This window comes from Lepisosteus oculatus, chromosome 7 (assembly GCF_040954835.1).
Source record: "Lepisosteus oculatus isolate fLepOcu1 chromosome 7, fLepOcu1.hap2, whole genome shotgun sequence".
In the NCBI taxonomy this organism is placed as follows: Eukaryota; Metazoa; Chordata; class Actinopteri; order Semionotiformes; family Lepisosteidae; genus Lepisosteus; species Lepisosteus oculatus.
Window position 1 is genome coordinate 44,443,020 of NC_090702.1, and position 13,720 is coordinate 44,456,739.

At 36.5% G+C, this 13,720-nt stretch overlaps 1 protein-coding gene across 3 annotated transcripts in view; it reads right to left on the bottom strand.

Annotated features, from left to right (window-relative positions):
• Nucleotides 1-8,437, bottom strand: part of plxna4 (plexin A4) — a 341,756-nt gene extending 333,319 nt beyond the window's left edge. Inside the window, exons 1-3 of one of the 3 annotated variants that reach the window (XM_069192542.1) lie at nt 6,578-7,145; nt 5,630-5,738; nt 3,007-3,192 (exon numbers count right to left, since the gene is read on the bottom strand). The gene's annotated coding sequence lies outside the window, so the exon portion shown is untranslated. Of the gene's footprint in view, nt 1-3,006; nt 3,193-5,629; nt 5,739-6,577; nt 7,146-8,392 lie in introns of those variants that run through there. The other 2 variants (XM_015352424.2, XM_069192541.1) reach the window with 2 other exon arrangements.
• Between the last annotated feature and the right edge of the window lie 5,283 nt (nt 8,438-13,720).

The following is a 13,720-nucleotide window of genomic DNA, read 5'->3' on the forward strand; positions in this document are numbered from 1 at the left end:
ACCTGTTTGTGTCTTTAGAAAGGATAATGAGGTAATAATGAGCTACGAGGCAGTTCAGCAGCTATGTGACAAAACCTGGAATCCCTGGTTATAATGCACATACAGGACATACAATATATAGTATTAGGAAGAAACTGACTTCGCGGTACAAGCGCAGAACACTTCTTTGATTGTTGTACATATTTTTGTTACAGTCTCTTTTTACATTTTTCTTTTATTTTTCTGTTTTATTTCTTTTGATATTATTATGACGTAAGCAGGGACATATTGCCATATTGTATAGTTCACTGCACTGAATTTGACAAAACCCAAATTTGCTAGTTGAAGGACATTAGTACAGGTTTAGTTACAGTTTAGAAATGAAAATCACCAACCTTCTCACCAACATTACTCTAAGTACAGAGCTATTTGATTGCTCAGGCTAGCACAGTGCTGTAAGCATTTTCAAGAGGAATTTCACAAACTGATGACAAAGGGGCACAAAAGGGAGAGATGGATTTTGTACGCATTGTAAAAAATAAAACGTTATAACGTTTTAAAAAACTGGCATTGAAAAGCAAAACCAGCAATAAAAGGAAACAACAGAAACTTGACGAAAGCTCCAAAATATCTGTAATAAAAAATACTTTGGACTGCATCTTTAAGAAGTTTGCTTGCTAGAGGAAAATAAACCCTTTCATTCCCCTCCAATGCGGTCACATGGCGAAATTAGATTTACAATCGCGCATCAAGACAAAAAAGAAAATCCTGTTTTCTAAAGGTCACAGTTAAATTACTGAAAAGTTGCCCTGAGCATCTGAAGCCTTTGCTTTCTTGCCATCTTAAATGATAAGGGGGTAAAAAACAACAGTGAATACTGGACTGGACTTCTTGAAACCAATGGAATTCGCCATCATATGCAGAACCTACAGATAATTTGGTTTTAATATCACTTTTGACGCCTCCCACGTTTTTGAAGCCTATAAAATTAAACCTGACAACACTTGGACATTTAGTTTATAGACTATAAAGTGAGTTCTAAGGTCCATTAAGAAGCCAGCGTGAGATGTCATGCGAGCAAGAAAAGAACCAGAAATAAGTCCACACAGTGCTGTTGACACATCTGCAGAAGTGATAATTGGGAAGGATCACTCCATTGAGCAACACTGCCAAAGAGATTTTTTTACATCCCAACCCAGCCCAGCAGAATTCTACCACATGCTGGATAGTCCAGTGCAAACACCTGACAATCCAAGCACTAATTATTCTACTCAAGGGCATTTGCACTCAGTGTTTTACTGTCTGGGTCATATGTTGTCACTCATTTCTAATTGTGAATGCAGTAAGCATGTTAATAGCCTGGCTCTTGCAGAATAGATTCAGTTACTCCAGGGCCTTTTTTCTTGGCACTACCACTGTATGGTTGAACTGTGTGCATTCTCACATGTAATTGTGCATGCAGGAATGTAGATTGTGAAGGCCATTTCAATACTACTATTTAGAAGCCATTTGAGAATAATACAGGAACCACTGTCAAATGTTCACAACAACCGTCATGCCTTAATTGCTGACGGATGTACTGTCGTTTTTATATTTAGGGTGAGGACAAGGGAGGACAATGAGATGTTTATTATCAGGGAGTGTGATCTGTAACAGTGAGGAAAATCACCATGACTGTCTGGGTCTTCCATGGAGGCATAACATTTTTTGTTCTGATAAAAAATATGTCTACAACACTTTAAATGAGACACAGCAAATGAATACTATAAAATCATGTATTATACAATTGCCTAAAATCTATTATCACTTTACATGTTCTGCATAGAACATAATTCACATATTTATAACTGAATCCAAGTCTTAACAAGTCACCAGCATTACTTAACTGGCTAGTTACATCTTGTGTTTAATACTGCCAGGTTTGGGGAAGAATCTAATACTATACAGTATGTCATTATAAACAAACTTAATGTGATCTTTCTAAATTCAGATTCAGGCTGAAGTTCTGAAGTTTAACAACACCAGGATTACTTTCCAATTCTACTATGTCTAGACAGGCCAAAGGGAGCATAATTAACCCATAATTAAAGTCAAATCCTTACAGCTACACGCTACTCTCAGTAATTCATCAACCACAACAATAATTCTGCACATAAATGATACTAGTACTGTAATTTATAAAGATTGGCATGCATAAGAAATATGGTCATCAAGCTATTCACAGGGATTTTTAGATCTTCAGACATTGCATCACTCAGGCTTTTGGGCTCCCTTCTAACCACACGTGAGCCTCTCCCGACTCAGATAAGCATTGCTGTTAGTGGCATATTCACTAGCTTGTAGAAAAGTTGTTTTCTAGAACGGGCAAAGAAATGCATCCTACAGAATGATCATATACTATGTTTGTGCAATTGGAAGGCATGAATAAGGATGTAATAGCAAAACCCGGTTTCGCTACGTATCATCAGTCAGGCTACTTAGTTTGATTTTCTGCAGGCTTGCTTGACTGCCATTGCTCAGAAATACCCTGAAGTCATTTAGCTTTAGGTAGAATGCTGCTCTAGGATCACCATATTATATCAGCCATGGAGCCCTGTATTGACTGTAAGTAACTAGACAGTGGCCTCTATGGAACTATGCAGCTTCTCCCAAATATACAGTACACTGGATTTACATTTTTACTATAAAAAGTAAAAATAACCAAAGTATTGGTTAGAATATTTTAGAAGAGCAATATTTGCTTAAATAATAAGTGTTGCCGAGCATATCCCAAGCCTCTGAAGCCAGGACGAGGAACAAAAATGCGGTTTTCATTTGAATTATGCAGTCTGTAAAGCAGATGGTCTGAGCGCTAATTTTACCTCGAGGGTCAACACAGCAGTACTTGGCGGAGGTCGCCGACACATTTCAATGTCAAAGATGACAAAATAATATGTGAGACGTCTTTTCATTTGTGGACATTTATGAAAATAATAACTATGGCTTTCCTGAATGTGCCGAATCAAGCAAAAAAAGGGTAACACTTACTCCCTCCATGACAGCTTATTAATGATAATAAGGAGCTCAGCTCTTGAGGAGGTCTGTAGCTGATCTTGAAAGAAGATCACGTTTTGACTGTATTTGGGATGAAGGGTCAGTTCATTTCCCTGCCTTTTCTTTATTTTAAAGAGCTCCATATGCGATCTTCATACATACATCATGTAGGTTTAGGGGCTGTGGGCAGAACAATGAAAGGAAATTATTATTGAAGAATAATATAGATTGGCTCATTTTAAAACAAGGATGGGCAAAGCATATCATGCATTTCCCTTTCAGTTCTTAACTTCAGCCCTTTTTAGATATTGTATAGTAGAAACAAGCACTGGCCAGACCATAAAGTCTAACTTACTTAGTTCTTTGGTTGGTAAGACATAACCTTCAAGACAAGAAGATATCACAATTCCAAAGAATGTAAACAATCCCATGTTTAGTATTACTGCTATTAAAAGCATTCTTACCGAGGTAATTACATTTTTAATTTATAACGGTTCTCATGAAAGTGCATTAAAAACTGCAAGAATGCTCCCTTAACTTATATTTATACAGCTGATGGAAGTTACAGATAAAAAGAAGAATGAGCACACACAAAAGGCTTCAAAAACAAAATGCTTCAAATGGCAAGCATAACAAAACAAGAAAGATATCAGTTATTTCAGAATCGCATTTTTTGCTAAAGACCCAATTCATTATTAATTCATGACTCTGCTAAACCATACCGAAGATGAAAATAAAAAAAGGGAATCTCCTACTGAAAGAGAAATTCAGAGTAGTGCTTTGGAGGTTTCTAGTCTAAGATAATCTAAGTAAGAAGTCTTATATGCAGGTTTCCTAAGTAAAAATAAGGTAAAATCCAGATGTCCAGATGTTCAAGATGAACAGTACAGTTAGCCAATGGTAACAATCTAAATATGGACGCTCTCAGCACCTTTATTTAACATGTGGACACATTTAAAATATGGACAAATTTCAGTGAAACTCTGTATGAAGTCCCGACTTTTAGCACATTGTATGTTCAAAACTATAAAACAATGTGGGGGCTGTGCTAATGTGAAGTATTGCAGACATACACCTTGCTTACTCTGAGACAAATGTTAGGATAAAAGAAAGTCATCAGCAAACCGAGTTTCCAAAGAAAAGATGTATCGGTAGCAGCTGATTTAAAAGTCCTGTCCACACCTGCTGTATGCCCTGCCTCAGTCTGTTATTGGGATAGACATAGAGTGATTGTTGAGCTTTCATAGCGCTGTGCTAATAGCTTAGTGCTGATTTTATGACAAATAGGGAAATACATTCATAAGCTTTTATGGGATGGGCTAATTTAACACCTTTTGGTTCAAACAACAAATTATTTAGACAGAGGCTTATATTTAAGATAAGACAAGATTCTCAATGGCATCTTTGGTAACCAAGACCAAGGAACATAGATAACAGTGTTAGAATTGATTAATATGATAGCCAATATGTAGTTTTAATGCCCACTGAAAATGAGAAATTAATATAGAATTGTTAATGCTGAGTTGCAAAATCATCACAGGTCCTTCCCAATGACGTTAAGGGATTTTTTTATTATTAAAGTTTTGTAAACCCACTCAAACATTGGCATTAGACATTAAAGTACTATTTGAGAGTCATTGCTTAAAAAATGATAATAATTTACTTTATATTATATATAATTTTATGGCATTATAATTAGAAAGACACTTGAGTCCTTTAAATAAGTGTAGTTTGCAAGATCATTGTTCCAGTTAACCTTCAATCCATATCCAATGAACACTAGTACAGTATATAGATATAAAAGACACCTAAGAGCATGTTAAAGGAGGTTCCTGCTAACTTCTGTTTCTCAGGTGTGTCTAGTACTGGTAAGCAAGAACAAAATGGAACTATGATGTATTGGTGCTATTATAAGATTTTAAAAACATCTCCACTCGTTTTGCAAGTCCCTATCAAAGTTATTTCTAGCAGAGCTGGTATAATCGTTGCGTTTTGTGTTCACCCGAATCTGTGCAGTAACAACGTAACAACAGTGATACTGTCCTTAAAAGATTGAATCTTAATAGTTTCGTGCATCTGAGAAAGTTGTCTTCATCTGGTCAGCAAGAGCATGAGTGATAATGTTGCTATTCGACTTTTCGATAAATCGCACCTGAGAATTTTAAGAAGTCAAATGTTACGTTCTCTGTCATTTCACGGTTTATTAACAGGTACCCGAATATTGTACCTTGTGGCTTACTGTTTATAGTACTTTATAACTTAAGTAGCCGTCAAATGTATACATTAAAATGACGTTAGGTTAAAAAACAATATTTGACGTTAGAAAATATATATTGTTCTTAATCTTTTTTTATCTTGTAATTATTCCGAATAATTTTCGCGCAAACGAGCATCTTGCAAAGATTCGTCCAGTATAGACTGTGGCGCTTCAAAATACGTCATTTATTTAGCCAGTAAAATCATTTATGTGTTCATAAAACGTGTGTGCACATTTTCAACAAGACATTTTCTGTTTCGTGTCCAACAATATATAGTATATGCTGATTTGATGAATTCACCACTTAAACTGAATCAGTGCACTGCAGGTTTAATAGGTTTTCACAACTAACGCACCAACCTCTATGGTGTAAATTGCAAGATTGTAGTCAGAACACAGGCGGAAACGTCAAGCGTCACTTCATATGAAGAGATTCCTCTTAACAGCTACTATCCCTCCTCTCTGAGGTCTGGGAAGAAATGCGGACAAAATGTGGAAAAGTTATTTCCATTTGCCGTTATCTTACTACTTAGTATCGAAGGCAGAAAGTAACAGGGTTTTACTGAATAAACTACCAACGTGAAATATCGGTAACGACAATATATTTTTAATTTCATGAGAAGAAACGATTCCCAGTTAACAGTAAGTGTTGTATGTTTAAACTGCTTACATGTCACCGCCTTCCGTTTTCAGAATACAATATACGTTCATAACGGCTCAAATGTTATAGCTACTGTTAAGGAGTACCACAGACTGTATTGAGCCATATGTTATATTTTTGTTTCTGTGGTCATTATGCACAAAGTCGCGTTGGAAAATTAAGTGCTGTCGTGTTGTCCAGCCCCACATATATTAGATCAAGAGAAAACTGAAATTAACTTACATATATACTGTACATATAAAGCTGTCATCCCTCCTGAGACCGCATACTATTCACCAGTCGAGCCACTCTTGAAACATTTGACATGCATACTGGGGCAGAAAGGGCCAAACTGAATCAAGTTCTAAAAAACTGGGTAATAATTATACTTACTGTACCTTGAAGAAAAACGCCTCAGGTCGAAAAAGAATGGCTTCTAAATTACAGAACTGATAACAGCGCTGGTAGCGATGGTGAGAATATTGTCAACGAGACTTAAAAAAATCCCCAAGGAAGATGGTGCAATACTTAACGTACGGCAAAACAGGTAACATGCCTTACCTTTCCTGAAACCAATTCATCAATCCGTTGCAAAATAATGTTTTAGCCTAAAATTGCATAATCCGTTCACCGACGGCGCATAAAATACCCCCTTTGACACCCCTTACCTGTAATTGCTGCTTTTTCTACTTCACTACAGCCGCATTGACACTGCAGATGGTCTGTTCACAGGAATCCCAATTCTCAGATACTCCAAAATCACAATCTAGATGTGTAAAAAAAACGAATGCGCTCTTAACAAATCCAACGGCTCCGGCACTCACACACGCCTCCCTTTATTTCCTACAGTAATTTGAAATCTGTAAAAAAAAATGCTACCGAATCCTGTGCAGTTTTAGCTGCAGATCTCCATCTACGCTGTGATCAGCGAGTCCTTCTTCAACAACTATGCCGCGCTGAACACTCTCAACCCCGGCTTGCTCACACACCTCCCATCCCACTCGCAGGCTCTCCTGAAGAGATGTAAGCGTCGCAAAGACGATTCCGCAATTCTGCCGCTTAAGGAACTTCCTGGAGATTTGGGATGGTCTGCACTTTGGGGTGTGGAGAAGGTGCTTTAAAGTTTCCAGTGTAGCAGCTGACACCCAAGTATGTTGTGATCTGAATCGGTGCTTTGCCAGTGCGAGAAGACCGACTGCCTTACTTCACTGAGCCCTTCAGTGCTTCTCCTCTATAGTGACATCTAGAACCTAAACGCTGATTGGGCTAATTGTAAGATTTCATTGCCAGCAATCTGAAAGCAATGTTTCAATGAATGAGAGACATATGCTGGAACCTTGAAGACGGCAAATGTATTTTTATGTTTATGTAATACATTTATTCACAGTCTAAAAAAGATATCTAGAGATGGCACCAGGGATTTCGCGACGTAATCTGGAGAACAGAAACAGCAACGCTTTTTGAAAATGCTCAATAGCTTGATGGAAGGATTGTTTTGTATGTTAAGAAATATGCGCCGCAGTTTTGACGATGCTTTAATTCAGGAGTTAATTATTTTATTTCTAATTCCTCCACTGAACACTGAACAGCGTTAATAAAACAGTTCAGGTGTCAGAGCTACACTATCTGGAAAGATTTATATTCGCTATATTGTGTTTTAAGGCGCTGTTGGGGTTACAATGTTCTACACTGTTATAGACGGATTTTTTAAAACCTCTTAAATATTCTGTTATTGCATTTACCTGTTGAAATCAAAGGCAGGCTGCCAAGTTTTTGTATGCGAACTGAGAATTGTTTATACAATTGATAAAAAAAAAGTTTCGTAACATGGTATCTCATTTACTTTCAGCAAATAACTTTGATATTAAAAAGTATCCCGGTGATTGTGACGGTAATAGAAAGGACCGCTTGCAAAAATCATGTTGTTTTTTTTTGTCCAGCTTGTTGATAAAGACAGTGGTTTATGCGCAGCTCAAACATACGGTCGTTTTCACACATTTTGAGTATGAAGTGGAAGAGCGTGGAAAGACTGCAGGGAAGAATTTAAAAAACCGCTTACCCAATGCTAATCAGAAGACTTATTTAAATGGAAAACTTTCCAACATCTTGAACACAAATGGACTTCTGCATTCATTCAGTCATACATGAATTATTTTTTTTTTATTATTATAAGCGCAGTAGGGGCGTTTGTCCCGTATTTAAATAATCATAAGTATTAAGTGATTTTTGCCTAGATTGATGTATTTTATATACAAATAAATTAAACACTCGTAAGATAACACCGTTGTAATAGCTAAAATATATCGACTTAGTTATATTTTGCTATTTCCTTCAGACTTGGAAGAACAGCTTCTTGAACTTTAAAGTACAATTCAACTTTAACATGCACTCGAATAGATTCTGGTGTTAGATCAAGCGATAGTTGTTAAGACTAAAGTGGGTCAAAAACACAGAAAAATATTAATTATAGCCCACTAACTTACATATTACAACCCGGATCTTTGGTGCTCTTTTCCTTTAGACCTTTGAGGTTGAAATGAAGGCACTGCAGTATGTCCGTTTCTCTTGTTGCCGAGTGCTTTGTAATGACAACCGCCTAAACCCTGCATTATAGCCCCACCTGCAGGAAACTTCAGTACTGCAGCGTATTTCCATTATTACTATGGAAGACTAACTCCCTGTCGTATTACCAGGTGATAATTCATGCGTATTCACAATTAATATAATTATTTTTCTTTATTTTCTGTCAATAATATGTTAATCAAATGATTTAAAAAACATTGTTTTGTCGAATATAACAGTTTTGTTGGAAAATGGTTTCAAAATACAGCACATAATATCAGCACAGCACAAAATATAATTTATTCTATATCCTTTCAATTACAGATGCTAAGCGAAGTGTGCACCTACAATATTTATGGTTTCTTTAGTATAGGTGAGATTTTTCTAATCTTACATAGTAAGTCATTGGAATATTGTCACCTTTTTATATGTGCAAGGTTAATATTATGCTATCAAATCAAAAGGATTTCAAAAACACCTAGCCTTAGACAAGTGATGTTGCAGAATCTCTGTTTTAATACATCTCAATTACATGACCTCCATATCCAGGATTTTTTTTTATCAAAGCCTGGCCTTGCAAATATTTCACTTTTATAAACAGGGTTATTTCGCTGGTAACAATTAAACAGCAGAAGCCACCCACAGACAGTAAGCTTCACACAGCAGCTCGGTGAACCTTGGAATTTACAAAAAATGTGTCCTTCATGAGAAATGCATAGCAGCCATTATCTCCACTCAATAACAGGGCTGTTGAATAATGTGTGAAGGTTAGTGGTGAAAACTTTATCGTGTTCATGCTGAAAGTCTATACTGTGTGAACACCACTAGAACGTGTCTTAAGCATCTAAGAAATTCATTTCATCAGATAATATTACTTTGCTTTACTTAGTTATTTGAACAACTACATCAATTTATTAGACATTCTGTAGTATGATAATGGTGCTTTTCAGTTGTCTATATTGTGAATAGAGCTCCGTGTAACATTATTGGAAGCTAAATAATTAAAGACAAAGTATTAATTACATTTTGTATGCATCATATTAGTGGTCAATGTGATTTGCAGTGACTGAGGCGAGTTCCTTTGTAAAATTGTGTACATAATGTGCTAGAGGCAACTCTTTTATCCATTCACACCAAAAAAAAACCATTAACAATTCCATGGGGAATTAAAATTCCCATGAAATCCGTGAGGAAGCTGATTGTAAGATATGATAACTAGGTGTAGACCGTGACAGTTTTCAAAGATTACATCTGTCTGATTTGTTGAATAACAAGTGATGATACAAAGCTCTTATTAGGATTTATAAAGTGTTTTATACTTGTGCGGCATGTACTGTAGGTGTGCCTTAAGCTACTGATCTTTTCCATGTGTTTTCAGAAGAAATTCAGTCTTGTTTTAAAAAAACAAGTATCTATATTCAACCTCAATAATGGGAGTCCAGTATGGGACTTTTTACAGTGCTTTTTTAACATATGTACAGTACGCATACTGTAGTTGGGCCCTTACCTATTTTTGGCTGTCTGGTGTATGTGCCTGTTGCTAGTTCAATTTTTCCTGTAATGACTGATGAGAACTGCCTTCACTAAGCAGGAGTGGGAGAATCAAAAATAGCATGAGCAGGACAAGAGGAGCAGCACTTCTCTCAATGACATCCCTGCAAGTTCACAGGCTTCAGTCAGGCAACAAGGGTCACTGCTGTACAGGAAGCCAAGGACATTCAAGCAGACTCAACCTCACCCTGTCCTGTCAATATGCTATAGCTGTGTGTGCGGTACTACAGCCACATCAGGCTAATTACATCACCCAGGATTGAAAGTTTGAGGTTATTTGGAACCTCTTCCATGAAGGCTTTTATTTGTTCTCAGTCTTTATGATCATCCAATACAGATGAATCAGATTGACTAGCATTTGATTAATGAAGTAGATGTACCGTATCTCTGGTGATACAGTTTTAGGGCTTGAAAGCAAGCATTCTTCAATATTAATTAATAATGTAAAGTAAACCAACCAATATGTTTCACATATTTTAATAACATCTCTGTTACAGGAGGAAATGAATAGTAAATGGTGAGCATGCATATTAGTACTCGTTAAGATTTTGCTTTCAAGTAGCTCTATGCACTTGTTTCTAATTATTCAGTTTCTACACTTTCCTCTACTAAAAAGTAGTCGCTGACTTCCTCTTATCTTGCTTGTGGTTACCAGTTGCTATGTTGGTTGCTTACTACCTCAGCTTGCTTGTAGAAAAGTTGCTTTTTATAACTTACAGAGAGTGAGTACAAAGTTCATGGCTCATAAGAGATCTGGACATAATAAGTCTTCTTATTTTTTCACCCCAACTCTGGGATAGACCCTGAATTGGATAAAGCAGTTAGGAAACGGATGGATGACTAGTAAATACTTTAAAGAAGGCACAAAGATTACAGAACAGTGAGAAAGTCCAGGTGGGGAAAGGAAGGAGAAACCTAGCAAAGTGACAAGCAGCTAACACTCAGACTACAAGTAACCAGTGTAGCCGACATCACCGCCTCAAAGGTGGACAGTCTTATAGTAAGAGCTGGTGGTTATTGCGCACATTAGTGAAAGTTGCAAGAGAACATAAGTGAAAGGAAACAAAATTCTACATGAAAAATAACACTAAAGTATCAGCTTGCACTGAGATTCTGCTTGCACTTAGCAAAGGTTCAAGTCAGAGTGGTTTCAAAGTATGCTTGAAGAATGTTTGAAACCCCATGGCTCAAGTCACTGGGTCACCCAAAAAGGCTCCCTCTTCCTCAGCCATTGGAGTGGCAAAACACTGAAAGGTTGAGCTTGGAGATCATGTTTCAGAGAGAGGAAAATTATAACTGGAAAGTTATATCTTGCAAAGGAGTGCAGTCGATCTAAAGTGTCGCATCACATGCAACAGGATTTGTATGTCATCCTTCCATGTCATTATTTAAATTATTGTCTTCTGATGGCTCCTTTGCAGGATGAATTATGTCACACAGGAGATTGTGAGTTCACACCATGTGAAGCAGACAAGGGATTGGACCCTGGGAGTCTGTCTGTAGTCAATACTTCGAACAGATCTCACTTTGATCTGTTGCGCCATCTTCCTCATGGTCTGAACCTTCCAAATTTCACTTCTTTGTCCCTTGAGACTCATATCCTGGACAGGTGCTGCAACTGAAGCTTAGTTGCACAGCAACCAAAAGGCCACTTCCAGGACTATGACAAGAAAAACATTTTTAGGAATACATGTGTTACAACACAAAGTTACTGAATCATGTAGAGCAGAGGTTTAATCCAATAAATAAAACTGGTCACTTGTTTGTTTGTTTATAAAATGCTTTAATTCATTTTATATGCCATTGTTTTTTTAAAACTAGGCAATGCGCAGAGAATACTAGTATTAGGAAAATCTGACTCCTTCTGTTATAATTTGTGGAGTACCACATAAATCTTTATTTACCCTTTTGCATTTTTCATAGTCAGGCATTTTTAAAATTGTTGAATTTTAGATGAATACAAATACACAGGGGTCAGCAAATACCATAAAAGGAAATATAAAAATATACAGTCTCTTTTAAGGATTTGGGAAAGAGAACAAATTGAATTTAAGACTAAGCACACAAAAGCACACACAGCAGGGATGTATATTATTTTAGAATGAACACCATTTCAGATTACGGTGGGAGTTAAAAGCAGTGACAATGATAGTGGCATTGGATTATGGTAATGCATATTAATCAACTCTTTCACTTCAATTAACTACATCACAAGGAGTAAGATGGTCACATTGACGTCCTTTTAATTGTTTTAAAAAGTATTCTACCTTCTTAGCTTTGTATTATTCAGATGACAGAAAAAAAATTCCAAAGTTTCCAAAATCCTATCATGATGTAAAATCTAAAATCTATATAAAGAATTAAAAACCTATCCAGACAAATTCAAAAGATAAAAAAAACAATTATTTGTTAGTGACTGGTCATCCCATGTAATAAAAAGCCCCAGCGTCTACCTGAGTGTTAAAAGAAAGCTGCCAGACTAAGCAATTGCTTTGCTTATTTTTTTTCTGGTGTGAATTTTAACTTCTGTACGCTGTAGATAGCAAAAGCAGACAGATGTACACCTGTCAAGTGCTACAGATCATCTGCATTAAATATGGATTTCAGCCACAGAAAGGAACATATACTGTAGTACAGTAGGTGTGTACACTATGTATTCATATGGATTTCTCTATGGTCGAGAAAATGGAACATGCTTAAAATGCAGATGAGATTTACAACTTATCACTCAACCAGAATGTTAAAACCACTGTGTGTAAGTTACTGTATGTTAATGAAGAGTTTTATGAAAAAATACAAGAATTTTCCACTTCGTAGGCACTCTGAATGTCATGATTATGTTACTCACCAAACTGTATATGGTACATGATAGTTAAATGTTTAATAGCACAAAAATACGACGATCATTAAATATGATATCTGGCTTAATTGATATGCTGGCTCTAATTTGCTAACATTTAGAATGGGAGCTTAACATATAGACACAAATAATGGAATTAATACAAAATATGCTGCAGTACCTAATATACTAGTATATTTAGTACCTAATATACTAAAATATATTTTCAAACTTTTACAGTAATGTCTATGTATTCATTTGCTGTATAACGTTGTTTTATTTATTTTGTGCTGTTTTATTGCCTGATACTAACGTGGGTTTGCAACCAAAACATGAATGTTTGAATCTGTTGTTTATAGAAGCTGTGTTGTAATAACCATAAATCACTAAAATGGCAAAAAAAAGTTGCCATGACAAGTATGCCATTACATTTGGCAGTGTGCGTAAGATTGCTGTATTAAGACAGGCTGTGAACATAGGCATTGGAGGAGAGCCTCCTGGCTTTACTGATGGATACTTCTGATGGCAGGGCTCTTGGTATTGATTAGTTAGAGGGAGAGAACAGACATGTCCTCATTTGCTATGTAAATCTGTCACAAATTTCAGGAGGAAGTACTTTGTGGCAGGAAAGCAAATAATTACATAGCTAGATGCCAGAATTTAGACATGCAACAAAATGCTCTTTGAAAGCCAAACATTGTGGCTTTGTGCTTCCAGCCTTCTCTGTCCTCTTCAGTCTCTTCCTTCCTTCCCAATTATAAGTCGTAGATGTTGACAGGGGGACAGTGAGATTGTCCAAGAGTTCTTCCTAGAGCTCTAGAAAAAGTGTCTGTCACGTCCAGTACACCTAGAGGGCGCT